This window comes from Spermophilus citellus (genome assembly GCF_964194105.1).
Source record: "Spermophilus citellus genome assembly, chromosome: 5".
NCBI classification, from domain to species: domain Eukaryota; kingdom Metazoa; phylum Chordata; class Mammalia; order Rodentia; family Sciuridae; genus Spermophilus; species Spermophilus citellus.
Window position 1 is genome coordinate 80,945,995 of NC_138186.1, and position 10,306 is coordinate 80,956,300.

The window sequence follows — 10,306 nt, forward strand, 5'->3', positions numbered from 1 at the left end:
TTTCTGTGGTCAATAAAATATTTTTAAAATGTTCAACTTTATTATAAAGGAAATAAAAATTAAATAAGCAATTGAATTACTACTCACATCTACTCAAAGGAGAAGAGTTTTAAGTATAAATATATTTCAAGTGTTGGCAAATATGTGTAGCAATGAAAACTGTCCTAGAACATGGAAAATATGACCATCTTGGAAAACGTATGCCATTATGATGACATAAAGTTGAACATGGGCATACACCATGCAACTCAACATTTCACTTGCAGATTTGCACCTGAGAGAAATTCCTGCACGTGTTCACCAGAAGGCATTTGCATCATTGTTTTAGAGCCCATTTTTACTGAGATTTTTTCTTTATTGAGAAACTTAAGACTTGGATACTGCTGCACAACATGCCACTGAATCAGTCAGGGTCCTCCAGGTGAATTGGGCTAACTACTAAATACCATACTGACACAGAAAATACCTTTTTTGGGGGGTGCAGTGACAGCTCCTCAGCCTCAGCTCCCAAAAGGGAGGCAAAAAAAAAAAAGGTAGGCAAGAGAGCGAGCATGCCCTGAGCCCTGTTTTTTATTGGGGAGGGCTGTTCAATAGAACATTTCATTCATGTAAGGCAGAGGGGTAATATTACAAGAAAACAAGGAGTCAAGTTTTGAAGGGTGGAGTATTGCTTGCTGATGTCTTGGTCAGCAGTTTGACTACATCTTGGAAAGTTACACCCATCTCAGGTGCAGCGTAGGGATCATAGGCAGAGTGAGCGAAAAGGACACATATGCCCAGTCAGAGCAGCAACGTCAGTCCAGTCCCCTCATACGCTTAAATGCACATAGCTCACACACACAGCCCATGGCTGACTGGAGACAGGGTACATCAAATTAACCCAATTTCTGGCAGTTGAGGTGAAGGGGACCATATCCCACAATAGGAAAAAAAAAAAAAAAACAAACTAACACTGGGCTATAGCAGAATCTGAAGAATATATTCTTATAATTGAAAAACTCTAGGCCTTTCATAACTGAACTTTTCATACAAAATGACCCAATAGGTTTACAACTTGTTGTTCTTGACATTGAGGTTTATAGGACAAGCTAGGAAGTCTTCAAATCTTGAACTGATTTCCACCAGGGGTTATTAGGCTTTTGAACCAGTTTTTCCTTGTCTAAGAGGTAGCACCAGCAATGGTGCCCACCTTCTGGGTAGCTTCTTTCTTGGCATGATGAGCCTGTAGAACTACCACAGTTTCCTTTACCTTAGAGCAAAGAGTCTAGAAGGACTCCAGCACATGTAGCACCTCAGGGGCTCTGACTACTGCACATGGACTGCAGGCTGGGATGCCTGCAGAAGCTGCATGGAAGGTTGAGGGCTGCAGATGCTGGAGGCATACTTGTATGGTGCCACAGCCAGAGGAGCATCAACAATGACAGCACAAGGTGCAAGGTTAGGCTCAGCTCCAGACTGACAGCTGTCAGCCCTTGCTGGGCAGCCCCAGCCCCACTGAAGTCCATAGCAAAGCAGTCTATGCACTCAGACCCAGTTGGAGCCAGATGGTGAAGAGTTGGACAAGGTCCAGATTGGTGTATAGCATTTGGCATTCCTTGGAAGCCTTGAGGTCTCCCACCTTGCTGCCAGTGTGAATTAGTCCTTATCTGTGCTAACTGGTTAGGTGTATAATATGGAGGTCTTCCCTTAGCCTGAGGAACTGTTGGCTCAAATTAGCTACCAGCTGCAGGCTAGAACTGATTTAAGATAGCATTGGCAGGGAGTGCTCTCATCCCAGCCACCCCTGCATATACTGGTTGGTCAGATGAGCCTTTCTCTCTTCCTCCCCCAGGGCCCATAATGCATTCATTCATTTCAGTAACTGCTTTGGTTGCCTCTTCAGGAGATAAGAAGTAGACAAAGCCAAACACTTTGCTTCCTCCATCCTCCAGCATTACCTTAGCACTGGTGATTGATCCAAAAGGAGAAGACTTTTTCCTTAATTTCTCATCATCAATGGTGTCATCCAAGTTCTCAAGGTAGATTCACCCCCTAGTATCCACTAGTTCTCTTCTGTTTCAGCACCTCAATTCCATTTTAATTCAGCCTGCCATTCTACTTTCTTCTGTGCACAGCCTACAGATGTGGCTTTCTCATTGATTTCTTTTCCATTCATGTCTTCCACTGCTTCATTGGCATCTTTGTGTTTTTCATAACTCACAAAGCCAAAGCCTTTGGATTTCCTACTGGGATCTCTCATCACCTTGACACTCAGGTTCTTACCAAACTGGCTGAATATCTCTTTCAGACTCTCATTATCTACCTCTTCCCCAAAGTTTTTGATATAAACATAAGTGAATTCCTTAGCTTTGGCTCCAAGCTCAGCTTCCCACTCTTTGTGAGACTTGAATTTGCCCACAAACAACTTTGGGGTCATTGAGGAGCACAACATTCATCCTCTCTATGGCCTTGTCACAGTCTCTTGGGTCTTGAAGTGGACAAAGGCATAACCCTTAAAGCTCTTTTCATTATATTTTACCTTGCAGGACAGAATGTTCCCAAAGCAGAAAAAGTATTATAAAGTGCCTTGTTATCTATAGATTTGAACAGGTTCTTGATGAAGACACTTCCTACACCAGATTTTGTCAAAGAGGGATCCCTCTGACACCACACAATACAGATTGACTTTCCCTTAATCACATCAAAGTTTATGTTGGGGGCTGGGGATGTAGCTCAGGCGGTAGCGCGCTGGCCTGGCATGCGTGCGGCCCGGGTTCGAGCCTCAGCACCACATACAAAGATGTTGCATCCGCCGAAAACTAAAATAATAAATATTAAAAAATTCTCTCTCTCTCTCTCCCTCTCTCTTTAAAAAAAAAAAAAGTTTATGTTGTCCAAGCCCACTTAGCATTGGCTGGCTGCTAGAAATGGATGTAGGCAATTAACAGCACTTTTTGAAAATAATTACTAAATGATGGAAATAACCCAAATGTCTATCAAATGCTTCCCCCCCTTACATAGATAAATTGTAGAGCATTCATATAATGTAATAGGACACACTGTCATAAACTACTGTATTCATAACTGTGAAAACATTTCAGAAATTGATATCGAACAAAAATGGAAGGTACTAAAGAATATATATGGCATAACTCTTATCAATATGATATTTTAAAATGAACAAATTATGCAATGTATTGTTTATGAACGTATATGTGGTAAAGCTATCAGGAAAGCAAAGTCATGATAAACATGAAATTTGGGATTGCTCTGTTGTGAAAAAATGAAGCTGATATAGGAAGTGACACACAGAAAACTTTGAAAGACTTTTAAAGTTTATTTTGTAAGCTCAGAGAGATTTGAGTATTAATCTTGTTCCCATTCCTTAAAAAGTAATTATCGTTACAGATGTAGAATTACAAAATAATGTTTTTTAACTACAAACTGCCCATTGAATCAATGGGAACTATGTGAACATATGTGAACATACAGATATTATCAACTATGCTAGAGAAAGGATTAAATATAGATAAATGGAATTAACATGTAAGATCTTAGCATTATTTTCAGATAATAAAAATCTGCATTAATTTAAGACTTTGAGAAGTAATAAGTATGTCAGACTATGTTTTTAAATTCTAATTGCATACTTTTTACAATAGACATATAAAAACTAAAGATACAGATAAGTTTAAAATGAAAAATGAATAAACAGAACAGGTAGACTCTAGATGAAAGAAAACTAGTTATATATTTAGCATGTATAATGTTTATTACGTAAGTCATTCACTGCATGTTTTGCTACAGGTACTAACATGCACTACATGTTTTGTTACATGTTACTAACATTTTGGTCAACAGCAGACCATATGTACAATGGTAGTATCTTAAAATTACGCCACCTAGTGATATTTTAGCAATCCTAGTTTGCACACTATAGAATGTTGTCACAATGATGAAATCACCTAATGGCACATTCGTCAGAATATATACCCATTGTTAAGTGATGAATGCCTTTATATATTTAATGTGATTAATAATAATATATTAATAAAAATAGGTGTTAAGAATAACTTCATAAGCTAATATTCAACTTCTGAACAAGATATCAAATATTAAATTTATATGTATTTAATAAGAGTTTGAAATTTATAAATCAAAAATTCACAGAGCCACAAGGAGATATAGAGAACATTTACAATTACTGAATCTCACTCACAAATTGTTGTAAAATGCAGGCAAAACTATCAATAAAGATATAGAAGCTTAGGGCTAGGACTGTAGCTCAGTGGTAGAGCACTTGCCTAGAATGCATGAGGCACTGGGTTCAATCCTCAGCGCCACATAAAAATAAAAATGAATAAAGGTATTGTGTCCATCTACAACTAAAAACACTTTTTAAAAAATATTCAAACAATGTCTTTAAAAATACAGAAGTTTTAAGGATGCAGTTAACATACTTGACCTAACAGGCATATGTAGTACATGACAATCAATAAACATAGTCTACATACTTCTTTCTAAGCAAAGAGCATTCACAAAATTATATCTTCCCAGACGGTCTAGTTTTCCATTAATTTCAAGAGGGTTTAGCTTTACCTCAAGGAGGATGGCTATAGCTGCTCCTGTAAAATTTTGTCTGACAATTCTATCATCTGAATCATATTGGAGTTTTATCATCTGAATCATATTGCTGAATATTTCCCTTGAAAATTCATTATATTTTTGTATGTTAAGTAACTTTACATTATATCCTGGATAATTTAAACATTATTTGGGTAACATTAAAGTTGTTAACTTTTTAAAAAATTGTTTGTTTTCATAAAGTTCTGGTTCATTTTGTATGCAATGCTGATTTAGTAGTAAGGCTTTTTCATCATTTTCCTGATTTTTCTATCCAAATATTCAGGGGTTTAGTTGCCTGCACCATCACCACATACATAAGTTCTTCACTGTAGATTTCAAACTGTTTACAGTTCAGTTCTGCAACTAGCACTGACCTTTCAAGGGCTGGAGGAAAAAAAGAGAAGAGAGGAAATAAGAATCCTCCCTGCCACCTCACTGGCACAGACACACATTTTTCTCAGCCCCTGGTTAGGATGAGGGATTCTCTTAGAGTTTTTAGTATCTACTGACTCAGCCCAGTTGGATTAAAAATAGAAAAGATAGAAAGGGAAGAAAGGAAAAAGGGAGGGAGGGAGGGAGGAAACTCATCTGCAACATACTAGTCATTCTTCAAATTTTGGTTTTCTTCCTTAATCTGTGTGTTATTTACAATAAATGCTATTCATAGTTATTATAATAAATGCTGTTCATAGTTTATTTAATATTTTGCCCAGAGTTTCTGTGATAGAGATAAGTGTAGTGGGCTCCTTCATCATGGCTGGCACTTCTGTCTGATGTAGGATCTGAAATGATGCTTTCCTCCTGCAGAAACGCCTCACTCCAAGAACAATGTGGAAAACATTACTTTCTGGAGTCATTTGAACTGATGGAAACACTTAGATTTAATGCATTCCTAAACTCAAGAGGACTAATGAAAGACACAATTGAATGGTTTTAGAAAAGTATTTTCTCTTCCTTCCTTGGCTTCTCAGAGAGCAGGTTCTGCAGGTTAGAGTTAGTGAGCTGAAGAGTTGGCTGATAACAGGTACAGGGTTCCAAAAGTTACCCCTTTGTTACATGTTACATGTCACAGCCACTTATTCAAACAGGACTTCATTGTTATGTGATCATATAGATGCTTCCTAAGATTCTACACTCTATAAATATGTACATTGTTGAGGAGAGGAGTTTTGGTTGGACTTGGTACATGCAAACTATTTTTGCATAAGCCATGGGACAATGAGAGTTCAATGGTTTGTGTGGTCTCTACTACTTCTTTTTGTAAGTTTTCCCTAATAAATTCTACTTTAGATCTGTACACTTGGCATAACTGGATTGCGCTTGTGATCTATTTAATGCATAGAGAAAGATAATAATCTTTTAATCTTCTATAAAGAGCCTAAATACTTTCCTCTTCAAACATTATTTCTAACATTTTTATTTCTGACTTTATAGATAACATGTTGATGTTCTTTCTGTTATTGAACTACCATGCTTCCAACTACAGATAATTTAATTCTTTCTTGAATTAGTCTAATGAAAATCTTTACTCATTATCAGAGAATATTCCCACATTTTTCTAGAAATATTCAACTCCATGGATAGGCTATTATTGTCCTGTCACACAACTAAGTCATTCAGGCTCACTCCAGGTGAACTGGGCTGACACGAAATAATCACCCCAAGACAGATAAAATACCTTTTTCTTGGGATTCTTCAGTGATGGCCCCTCTCCTTTAGCTCCCACAAGGGAGGCAAACGAAAAAAGAGGAAAAGGATGTTCTGAAGCCCCTTTTTATTGAGGGGAACACACTCGAGAATGTTCCACCCCAATGAGGGGAGTCAGGTTTCAGGGGGTTGAATCTAGCTTCTTGATGTCTTATGATCAGCAGATTGACTGACATCTTGGAAGGCCATGCCCATCTCAGGTTCTGTGTGGGATCAAAAGGCAGAGCGAGCAAAAAGGACACATGGGTCACCGACCCAAACAGAGAGGCAATGTCAGTCTAGTCCACTCATGTACTCATGTTCATTTTTACACACACACAGCCCATGGCTGGCTTGCCACATATTATTGGAAATCTAAATTTCAGACATAGTTTTTAAAATACTCAAATATAAAGCATAAACTTTTAGCATATCTGCATGTCAGAACTCAATGTAATTAACTTATGTGTTAACTTCTTTCAAAAAAAGTGCCTTTTTCTTAGATAACATTATATTATAGTTCATCAAGTATGTGAATTAAAGGGCTACTAGTGTCATAAACACATGGAACTATCAAAATGCTTCTGAAGTGACCAGAAAATGTCACATCTAATGGAATTCTGATTTCTATGTCTCACTGTTCACATTTTTAATGTTTATATCACAATAAATGCTATTCATAATATAATATTTTATTAATAAATACTGTCACATTTTTTTAGAAGGAATCTTAGATTCATTCTTAATACAGATTAAGCATACCTAAATTATTATGGTCAAGAAGGCACAATCCAGGATGCAAAATCATAGTAAAAATTAAGTATCTATCTATTTATTCTAAATAATTTCAATGAAATAGTCATTTATTGAATACCACCTGCATGGTAAGCATGTTTCAAAGCACTTCAGGGTATTAATAGGAATAGAGGTAGTTCTGAATTTTTAAAGTCCTTATTATGGTACAAAGGTAAAACAACAAGCACACAAATAGTTAATGTTAGATTGTGATAAATACAAAGAAAGATGTAAAAACGAGAATTACAATTTGGAAGGCAAATATTACATTAGAAATCATTAAATTCAAAACAATCCATCTTGTTGATATTGATAAAATTGTCTTAGAGAAATTGAGGAACTTGTTAAAAAAAAGTCATTCATTTACTGGGAATACATACAATGGGCCTAGCTTGGTCTTGAAGAATTGTTATACTTAAATAAGTAGAGGTTTTAAAGAAGGAGTATTCTAGAATGATGGAAGACTACAAACAAAGGAAAAGAGGTGAGAGTACACAGAACAGACTTGATAATCAGTAAATAATAACTTTGGTGAATTTTAAATAATTGTTACTCAACTTTAAAGAGAACAAGGTGGTTTTTAAACCTAAATATCCCAAGCCTTTCCACATAGAATTTTTACTTTAGTAGATTCTAAGTAGATCTTAGATAAATCACCAACAAAAACATGTTAAAAAGATAATGCACCATAATCAAGTGGGGTTCATCTCAGGGATGCAAGGTTGGTTCAACATACAGAAATCAATAACATAATTCACCACATCAATAGACCTAAAGACAAGAATCACAAGATGATCTCAACAGATTCATAAAAAGCATTTGACAAAATATAGCATCCATTCATGTTCAAAATACTATAAAAACCAGGGATTGTGGGAACATATTGCCACATTGTAAAAACTGTATACATTAAACCCAAGGCCAACATCATTCTAAATAGAGTAAAACTGAAAGCATTCCCTGTAAAAACAAGAACAAGACAGGTATGCCCTCTTTCACCACTTCTCTACCACATAGTGCTTGAATCTCTAGCCAGAGCAATTAGGCAATAGAAAGAAATTAAAGGGATATGTATACGAAAAGAAGAACTCAAACTATCTCTATTTATCAACAATGTGATTCTATATTTAGAATACAACTATCCCATTAACAATAGTGTCAATAAAATAAAATACTTGGGAATCAATCTAACAAAAGTAGTGAAAGACTTTTACAATGAAAACTATAGAACAATAAAGAAAGAAATTGAAGAAGACCTTAGAAGATGTAAATATCTCTCATGTTCTTAGATAGGCAGAATTAATATTGTCAAAATGACCATGCTATGAAAAGCACTAGACAGAATCAATCCAATTCCTATTAAAATTCCAATTACATTTTCATAGAAATAGAAAAAGCATCATAAAATTCATTTTGAAAAATATGAGGCCCAGAAGAGCCAATGTACTCTTTAGTGAGAAAAGTGAAGCAAGAACATCACAATACCAGAACTTAAAGTATGCTACAGAGTTATAGTTACAAAAACAGCATGATATTGGCACCAAAGCAGACATGTAGACCAATGGAACAAAATAGAAGACACAGAGGCAAACCCACATAAATACAGTCATCTTATATTAGACAAAGTCACCGTAAATGCACATTGGAGAAAAGATAGCCTCTTTAATAAATGGTGCTGGGGAAACTGGAAATCCATGTGTATCAGAATGAAATTTTACCCCTATCCTATGTTAGTATATGAATACATCACCAGTGCATAAAACTCAATTCAAAGTGGATCAAGGACCTAGTCATTAGACCAAAGATTTTTGCACTCACTAGAAGAAAACGCAGGCTCAAATTTCTATCATGTCAGCTTAGGAATCTACTTCCTCAACAAGACTCCCAAAGTTCAAGAAGTAAACTCAAGAATCAATAAATGGGATGGTATTACACTGAAAAGCTTTTTCACAGCAAAGGAAACAATCAAAAACGTGAAGAGAGAGCCTACAGAATAGGAGAAAAACCTCTGCCACCTGTACCTCAGAGCATTAATCTCCAGGATATATAAAGTCAAAAAACACCAAAAAAAAAAATAGCCCAATCAACAAATGGACAAAGGAACTGAACAGGCACTTCACAGAACAAAAAATACAAATGGTCAACAAATATATTTTAAAAAGTGTTCAATATCTCTAACAATTAGAGACATGCAGATTAAAACTACACTGAGATTTCATCTCACTTCAATCAGAATGGCAATTATCAAGAATACAAACAATAATAAATGTTGGCAAGGATGTGGGGGAATAGGTACTCCCATATATTGTTGGTGGGACTGCAAACTGGTTAAACTACTCTGGAAAGCAATATGAAGATTTCTCAGAAAACCTGGAATGGAAGTACCATTTAACCCATTTATCCCACACTTCAGTTTATACCTAAAGGACTTAAAATCAGCAAACTACAATGATGCAGCCACATCAATGTTTATAGTAACTCAATTCAGAATAGCTAAGCTATGGAGCCAACCTAGATGCTCTTCAACAGATGAATGAATAAAGAAAATGTGGTATATATACACAATGTAATATTACTCAGCTATAAAAAGAATGGATAGATCTGGAGACTGTCATGCCATGTGAAATAAGCCAATTGCAAAAAAACTAAAGGTCAAATGTTTTCTCTAATATGGGGATGCTAACACATAACAAGGCGAGTCAAGAATAGAAATTCAGTGGAGCAGTGAATAGAAGTTAGACAAATGGGAATGAAGGGAAGGAAGGGAATATGGGCATAGGGAAGACAGTAGAATAAATTGAACATAACTTTCCTATGTTCATATACGAATACATCACCAGTGAAACTTCACATCATTTACAACCTTAAGAATGGTATCCTAATTAGAATAAGCTCTACTCCATGTATGTATAATATGTCAAAATAGACTCTACTGTCATGTATATCTAAAAAATAAAAATTAAAACATTAAACTATTAAAAAATAAAAATAGGCCTTAGAAATAAAAATTTTAACAAGCATCCAGGAATTTGTGCCAAATCATGCAAACACGTCATCCACTCATCTCTGGTGTGAATGATGGAAGATGATGCCAAAGGTTGGATGAGGGGTGCTGTCAAGACATCAGGCAAGGATTTCATGTTCAATTTGGATTACCATTGGGGTCATTCAGTACCATAAACAGAAAAATAATATAATTATTCCTATATTTAAGAACAAA

General features: G+C 35.8%; 1 pseudogene across 1 annotated transcript; it reads right to left on the minus strand.

Annotated features, from left to right (window-relative positions):
* Positions 1–1,159: 1,159 nt before the first annotated feature.
* Positions 1,160–4,668, minus strand: LOC308650405 (polyadenylate-binding protein 4-like; annotated as a pseudogene). Its single transcript has 2 exons — positions 4,494–4,668; positions 1,160–2,699 (listed from the first exon to the last, which is right to left on the minus strand). The product of its transcript is annotated as a polyadenylate-binding protein 4-like (transcript).
* Between the last annotated feature and the right edge of the window lie 5,638 nt (positions 4,669–10,306).